The sequence below is a fragment of the Rhagoletis pomonella genome, unplaced genomic scaffold (genome assembly GCF_013731165.1).
Source record: "Rhagoletis pomonella isolate Grant_MI unplaced genomic scaffold, Rhpom_1.0 Rhpom_scaffold_00012, whole genome shotgun sequence".
Classification (NCBI taxonomy): Eukaryota; Metazoa; Arthropoda; class Insecta; order Diptera; family Tephritidae; genus Rhagoletis; species Rhagoletis pomonella.
In genome coordinates this window covers 9,663,965-9,671,780 of record NW_023458566.1, presented here as the reverse complement: position 1 = coordinate 9,671,780, position 7,816 = coordinate 9,663,965, and the positions used below count along the sequence as shown (strand labels likewise).

The 7,816-nt window shown below is 32.3% G+C and overlaps 1 protein-coding gene across 1 annotated transcript in view; it reads left to right on the top strand.

Moving 5' to 3' along the window:
- The first annotated feature begins 795 nt into the window (after nt 1-795).
- Nucleotides 796-7,816, top strand: part of LOC118747577 (serine-rich adhesin for platelets) — a 124,919-nt gene continuing 117,898 nt past the window's right edge. Inside the window, exon 1 of the mRNA XM_036481628.1 lies at nt 796-1,456. The gene's annotated coding sequence lies outside the window, so the exon portion shown is untranslated. The remainder of the gene's footprint in view (nt 1,457-7,816) is intronic.

The window sequence follows — 7,816 nt, the reverse complement described above, 5'->3', positions numbered from 1 at the left end:
GAACTTAGCGCTAATCGGGTTTCCAACTGAATATCTGAGTTTTTTTCTAATTTGTTTCTCTTTCGTCTTGGAATCACTATCCCAACCAGCAGCCGGATTCCAACATCCCCTATTCCCTATCGCCAATTTTGGTCGCCAAAAATCTTTAAAAGAATAGCAGGCGCGCCTACCGACATGGAACATCTAGTCAAATGCTCACCATATCCACTGCCAGATTTTGTTGATCGCACATTTTATATATTTTGTTTTTTTTTAGAGGAATTCGGCAACGAAAATTAAGCGTAACGATATTCAGAATTCCACTGCAGAGGACTCAGTTCTTTTTCTGTTATACACTGTGGCATGAAATTGCGTTTGAAAAATTCTTTTACAAAAATTTAAATCGAAAAAAATCAGAAAATTGCAAAGGTGGCCATTTTTTTTTCAGAAAATTTTAAAATTCGAAAAAAAAAATGTTTGTGTTCTCCATTTTATTTTTTATTAGTATTAGAATTACTATTATACTAGTATAGGAAGGTATAACAGAAAAGACCCGTCTCATAAAATTTACATTTTTCGGTGCAACGCTGCGTAGTTGTATCTGACAGCTGTCATGTTTACATACTATTTTTATTGCACAAATCTATGAACGCATTCAACCAACTGCCAGATACATTTCTGTCCGTCCAATCGGCCCCCCAAAAAAAAAATGCGAATGTCAAGCACAAAACATAGTAGACGAATAACAATCGGATTTCGGAAAATATTCCACTGCTGACGCCGACGTGCACCGATGTTCAATGTTTCCTTTCTGCTTTTGGGTGTTTCAATTCATTCGCAACTGTCGCGGCGTACGGACATAAAATACGGAGACGGAAACGGATACGCGGACCAAAAACATACATATACACAATTTTTTCAATTTTTCCTTTCTCAGTGAAAGAAAGAAAATACTTTAGATACAATTTATAAAGTTCTTATTTCGTGACAAGACGTACTAAAAACCGCGAAAAAAATTTCTATTTGAAAAACCGTTGAGTTTTTCATAAAAGAAAAGTGTTTTTTTTTAATTGCGTGTGTGTGTGTGTGGTGATTCAGAGAAGAGAAAAGACTTTGCAAAGTGCAGAATAGAAGCGAAAAAAGTACATAGAAGTCGCGCTGCATTGGTAGATAGATAGATGTCAGAAGTTGCAGAAGAGGAAGCAAGCGAAAAAAAATCGAATTTAACGAAACGAAACGAGCGTAGAGTGCTAAATAGCAAAGAAAAACATATGTAAAAGTTAAAAAGGTAAATGGGCAAACCAGTTTTAAATAAACGGACTGTTTTTCAAGCCCAACTAAACTATTTTTTGCAAAAGCAAATCCAACTAAGTGCATGCATAAATAAATACATACATACATACATATGTATACAACAACCCAACCGGCCACCAACTCCACTTGACGGGGTGCTGCAGCAGTTCATTCAATTCAAATGGTAAATGAAAGTGCAATTCTAGTGAAGTGAAATTCAAATACTGAAACTGAAGACGAAAAATTACATAGAAATGGAAAATTTAATTAGCATTTTATATGTTGTGTGTTATTGCGAATTTATTACTATGTACTAATCGATATTTTTCTTGCCTATATTCATACATACATTGGTACATGGTTCATAAGGTACTTACTGATGTTTGTATGTATTGTTATTTCTTCATTTTTATGCGATGTTTCGCCAGTAAACATCGGGTGTATTATGTAAAAATCAGATATACATAAATATGTATAATATCCTTCATAAACTGGCAAATCTGAAAATGATTCCTTGATTGTTGTTGTAGCAGAAAGCGTGAGTATACACAAATTTATTTGATATCATCAAGGAATTATGGGGCGAGAGGTGAGTGGGGTGAGTGAGGGATGATTTTGGAGCAGATTGGTTGAAAAGGGCGGCATTGTTGTTGGGATGTATGCGTGTATGCGTAGCTTTCGTGGTTTTATCTGATGAAGGTTGGCGTGCATACATATACTTACGGTGACCAGATTTCTGTGACCAAAAATCTGGACATAAAATAAAAAGGCTAAATACAGTTTTATTTAAAACAAAAAAATATTAAAAACGTATATTTTTTTGTAAAAAAACACAACTTAATATCAAAAAAAAAACATGTATGTAAATCAGCATTGCAAAATTTATAGAACATTTATAAAAATTCGACGAATTTGAATAAATGTTCATCAACACAATTTCAAACATTTTAATGAGATTTTTTAGAATTATTTTGAGTATGCAGTTTTGAAGCGCATTAAATGTTAATATAGTAAAGTGCCAGTTGGAAGAAGCTTGGACTTAAAGTTGATTTTTGGCAATTTTTTGTTCGCGCGTTTTCTTCCATATACAGGGCGTATGTTGAAAAATTTTTTTATATGGAGAAAATGAGCAACACCTTCCACAAAATTTACCAAATTTCTACGGCAAGTCCCAGCTTAAAATTTGCACTTTGAATTGAATAAACTGCAACAAAACTGCATACTCAGAATGTTTCTAAGAAATTTAATTAAAAAGCTCAAAATTTTGATGAAACTTTGTCGAATTTTGCTTATGGTCTTTGTTAGATAACGAAAGCTAAAATGTCTCCTCCCTATTTATATTTTCGCCACTCTATCTACAGCTTATGTTTTTCATATCCACGATTTTTTGAGGGTATTTATTATAATTTTTTTTTTACAATTTCATTAACTATGTTATTATATTATTAATAAGGATGCTGGCTATGTTCATGGCTCACTTATATTCTAAGTCCTTTGTGATAACGAAAGTACTGCCTCGTTTGTATGGAAAATTGTTTTAGGGCCAGAATACAGGGAGAGTCATAATAAATGAATAAAGAAATCGCTGAAAATCGGGACTTAATCGGTACAAATATTAAAACTTATACATGCCGACTTTTAAAAAATATTCTGCGGGACAATTTTCTCAAAATCGGGACTGTCCCTCCAAAATCGGTACGAATGGTCACCGTACGTATACTAGAAGCGAAATAAGAGATGCGCAATTCTGCTTATAAACAGGCTAGTTGTGCGAAAGTTGATACTGGTTGAAGGGAGGCATGCAAAAGAGTCAGTTTACAAAGCAGGTAGTAGTAAAGTAAGTGTACAGAACTGCGGAATTAATCGACGAAGTCACACTAAAAAAAAAAGTAAAAAATGTTGCTGGGATCAGTGTTGCCGTTGGGAAAGTCGCAAAAAGGGCTCACTGAGGAAAAAAAGGGTCACCATATAATATTTGCTTTTCTTTACTAGTAAAAGAATAAATTTGTTGAATTTAAAAAGAACATAGCGGGACAAGCTTTTCATAAAGCAGGGTTGCAAACATACACATAAATCTAGTTGCTGCAAGGAGAAGAGTTGTATTTCCCTTAAAAGTTTTAAGTGATGCATTTTTTAGTACTTCCAGGAGGAAATATGTTTTAATAACATGGTTTTGTTAACATTTCCTAAAAAATAACTCTGAAAAGGGGCAAAAGTTGCACATAGTTTTGGAAAAGGGTCGAAAAATCAAAATTTTCAAAAAGTCGGGTCAAAGTGTATTGGCGCTTAAAAAGGGTCAAATTGGCCCTTTGGTCGCACAGCGGCAACACTGGCAGGGATAGGTAGGGGTGGGCAAAAAATTAAGTTTGACCATTCGGTTTAATGTCATGCTTTTTTGGGAGTTTATGGGACAACAAACGACGGTTGCTGTGCTCAAGGACAAACAAAAAATTAATTTCATTAAACACCGTGTCACCTTTTCAAACTCAAACTCAAATAGTATGTAGATGCGGAAGAAAATTTGCTTACAGCAGGTGGCTGTGACGACGGGTTGTTTTTCCTGCTATTTTGCCGCAAAAAATGATAATTGAGGAGCGGCTGCCACAAGCACGTCGCCGAAAGCAGCAGGTCTTGTTAGCTTTAGCTAAGAGTACTACGTGTACAATACATAGTCGTGATTTTACTTGATTACAAAACGTTATACATAGTGGGCACGATTTTCTCCACTTGTCGCCCACTTCTGCAGGTTATGTCACCCGAAGCCGTGGCGATTACGCGAATGCATCTGGCTAGTGAAATGAATTGGCATCGGGTTGTAATGCATTTGAATAATGCAAAGTTAATATTATAAGTACCTAGGTAATTTGTAGCTAATTAAATGCGCAATATGAAACGCTTGTGGTTGTTTGAATATTTTTTATTAATTTAAAACGAGATATTTCTGGAGGTAGAACATGCGGTTAAGAAATTAAATTATTGGTAGAGAAAGTTTGTGCTACCTAATTAAGTGGGAAGACAGTGTATATATGTGTACATATTTATGCATAGGTATTTGTGCTTATTATGTGTAACAACAGTTATCCATTCACCAAAGTAAAAAAAACAAAAGTAAGGCTTCAAGACCGCTTTATTGTCTAGAGTATCTTCACTGACCACAAAAACGAAATTGTCGTGCATATATTTTACATGGCAGAAAATGCACAACACCGTAAAAACATTAAATTAAAATTATAAAAAAATTTCACTTTATCCCACAAAAATTTAGTGAGCTATAAAACGGCACACCCAAAAATTTTCTAAAAATTCTGAATAAAAAGTTTGAAAATTGGAAAAGTTGCAAATTGGTATATAAAGTTTATTAAATTATTATGATTTTTGTACAAAGTTTAAAATGTGGATTTATATGGTGCCTGTTGTATAATGTGCTAGAATTTTATAAAAAAATAACAAACATTAAATAAACAAAATAAAAATATCACTTGACTTAATCAGCTAACCGCAAACGTATTTTAAGTTCATGTTTTAGTTATGATATAAATATAAATATTTAAAGAAAACCACCTGATTAAAAGGCTTTTAGATCGCTTTCCTACGCATTTTATAAAAAATTATTTTCTTATAAGACGTCATTGCCACGTTTGTTATCATTTTTTAAACATGAATGGATAGTTATATATGTATGTAGGTATGTATGTATGTATTTCACTCTTCTAGCAAACGCATAATAAATACATACTTACTATACATACGTACCAGGGGCGGAATTCGGAAATTTGAAATTGGGCCGAAATCTGGTAAAAAAAGATTGAAAAATTAAAGGGCCGAATATTGAAAGATCGTTGTCGCCATTTTAGCTTTTTCAAAAACATAAAAGTTTCAGACAATTTATTTGCTTAAAAATCATGTTAAAAATTATTTTTATTTATTATAAAATCTTTGATGCAGATTTGTCAAGAACAGATTCTTAAAAAAAATTATTAAAAAAGAATAGAAAAAGTTCCTATTTCATAAAAAAATTAATTAAATGCATTAAAGAGAGCCAGGATAATGGAAAAAATGGGGATTCGAGTTCTATACAGATTTTTTTTTTCTTAAATTGACTAGATATTGTGGTTTCCATGCAACATGCATTAAAAACTTACAGAAAATAGTACATATGTATGTATTAGTATCCACACAAAGTCCTGCCCGAAAGCATTCTCAATTTTGCCGACCGAATAGAAGAGTTCACATATGAGCTTGCATAGCAAAATTTATCTAGTTACAGTAGATAGTGATATATGGTCGAAGCTTTACCCCACACATGGTATAACTACCGGATAAATCACAAATATGAATGAATAAATACTATGCAGAAATGAATGGAAAATGTTAAAAACCAATCCAAAAATGGCCAATTAAGTAAGGCTTTCTTTGAAATTCATAGTGACGTTAAGTAACTGCCCATAGAAAATTCAATTTGCAATAAAAACAGATAAAGAAGTATTGTCTAAATCAAATATGTAGGTACAAAAATCTGTCGATTGGGCTTTAGGGCCGGGTAGCACTAAAAGGAAGAAGGAGAATACATATGTATGTACTTACGTGCAAAATTGTTTATATACTTTTCAACTTACATAAGTTCCTAGTCAATTTTTCTTTGAACTCGTTAAATCACACTTTGATTGCCAATCGCACTTAAGAAGTTTATTTTATGTACCTACATAAATATATACATGCATATCCGTTGCACTTCCCATTTCGTTTCCTACTTACAACAATTTCGCCATGCTTTCGAACATTTTGCTTTCCTTACCTTTCCACCCAAAATCAAGCAGTCAATAAATTGTGCCCATACCAAAATTTAATTGGCCACTTAGTGTGTTGCTTAGCATCAATATTTCAATATTGGCCAATTGCCAAACAAGCGTAACTTGGCCTCTTTAAATATTTTTCTTCGGGCCGCAAATTTAACTGCATTGAGAGTTTTGCATTTTTAGTTGAAAGTAACTTTTTCTTATATGTATAATAAATACATAAGTGAGTGCATTTGTATATAAAATACATGCAGGTAGATATGTACTCGTATGTATCGATAGTGCAATTTTTCCATAAACGGTGAACAAATGCTGTTCGGTATTTTGACCAAAATGCTAAATGTACATATTTAAAGAAAAGTAAGTGCGCCTGGGCCACACTGGAGAAGTGAAACTTACGTTACATATCTAGTTTGTCCCAAACCAATATATATATATGTATGCATGTATGTATGCTTTTGCTTAAGGTTATATTTTTTGTCTTTTTTCTATCTAGATCTCTTCCTCCACCCTGTTCGTTCTAATTACATTTATGTTTTCCTTTATCTTTATACTCTATCGATAACAAAATCGATAGTAACATCCATCAAAACATCGATAAAAACCCGATACAAATATCGATAAGAAAATCGACAAAAAATATCGATACAAATTTCGATACCAAAATCGATAAAAATATCATAACAATCGATAAAAATATCGATAAAAATGTCGATAACAAAATCTATAAAAATGTCGATAACAAAATCGATAAATATCGATAACAAAATATCGATAAAAAATTCGATAAAAATGTTTATAAATATCGTTAACAAACTCGATAAAAATACCGGCAACAAAAATATCGATAGCAAAATCGATTAAAATATTGATAACAAAATCGATAAAAATATCGATAACAATATCAATGAAAAACTCGATAACAAAATCGATAAAAATATCAATTTTTATATCGACAAGTTCCGAGAAAACCGAAAATTCTAGAATCCCGAAATAGTTCCCAGATTGAGTCTCTGTGTATCTATCTACATACATATACCCTTTTCTTTATAATTACCTTTATATTAATCTTTCTTCCCCTAACTTGATCCTTACTTTTATCGGTATCCCCATCGCCATCTTTTCTAATATTTATCTTTATTTTACCCTTAATTTTTATGTTTATTAGGTTCTTCATCTACACCTTCACCTTTGCCCTTATGCACAAAATACACCACACAAATAGGAATCGAGTAAGAGTCTTATTTGTACTAATTTGTATATGCACATATATTTGTGTGGTGTATTTTGTGCATTAAATAAGTAAAGTATTTAAATTTACCTAGGTCTTCATTTTTACCTTTATCCTTTTCTTTATTTATGTATTTATGTATTTATGTATGTACTCACCTTTACTTTCATTCTTGTATTGGTATTTATCTAAGTGTTATTCTATAACCTTTTATTAGCAATTTTTTGATAAATTAATACCATATGCATACACACAAAAAGCACTTGTTTCAGCCCCTACCATTTCCGTTGCACCATTTCCGTTGCACCATTTCCATTGCATAATTTCCGTTGCACCATTTCCGTGTGCAATTTCCGTTGAATTTGCCAATTTACTCCCAACCAACCAACCGCCGTTTAGTCAATGCACGAAAAACACCTAAAAGCCAAATCTCTTAATAAATCATAATTAAATAAAATAATCGTTAAATTTTTCGAAACAATTTATAGTTTTAAAATTTATTCATACTCTTTTTTTT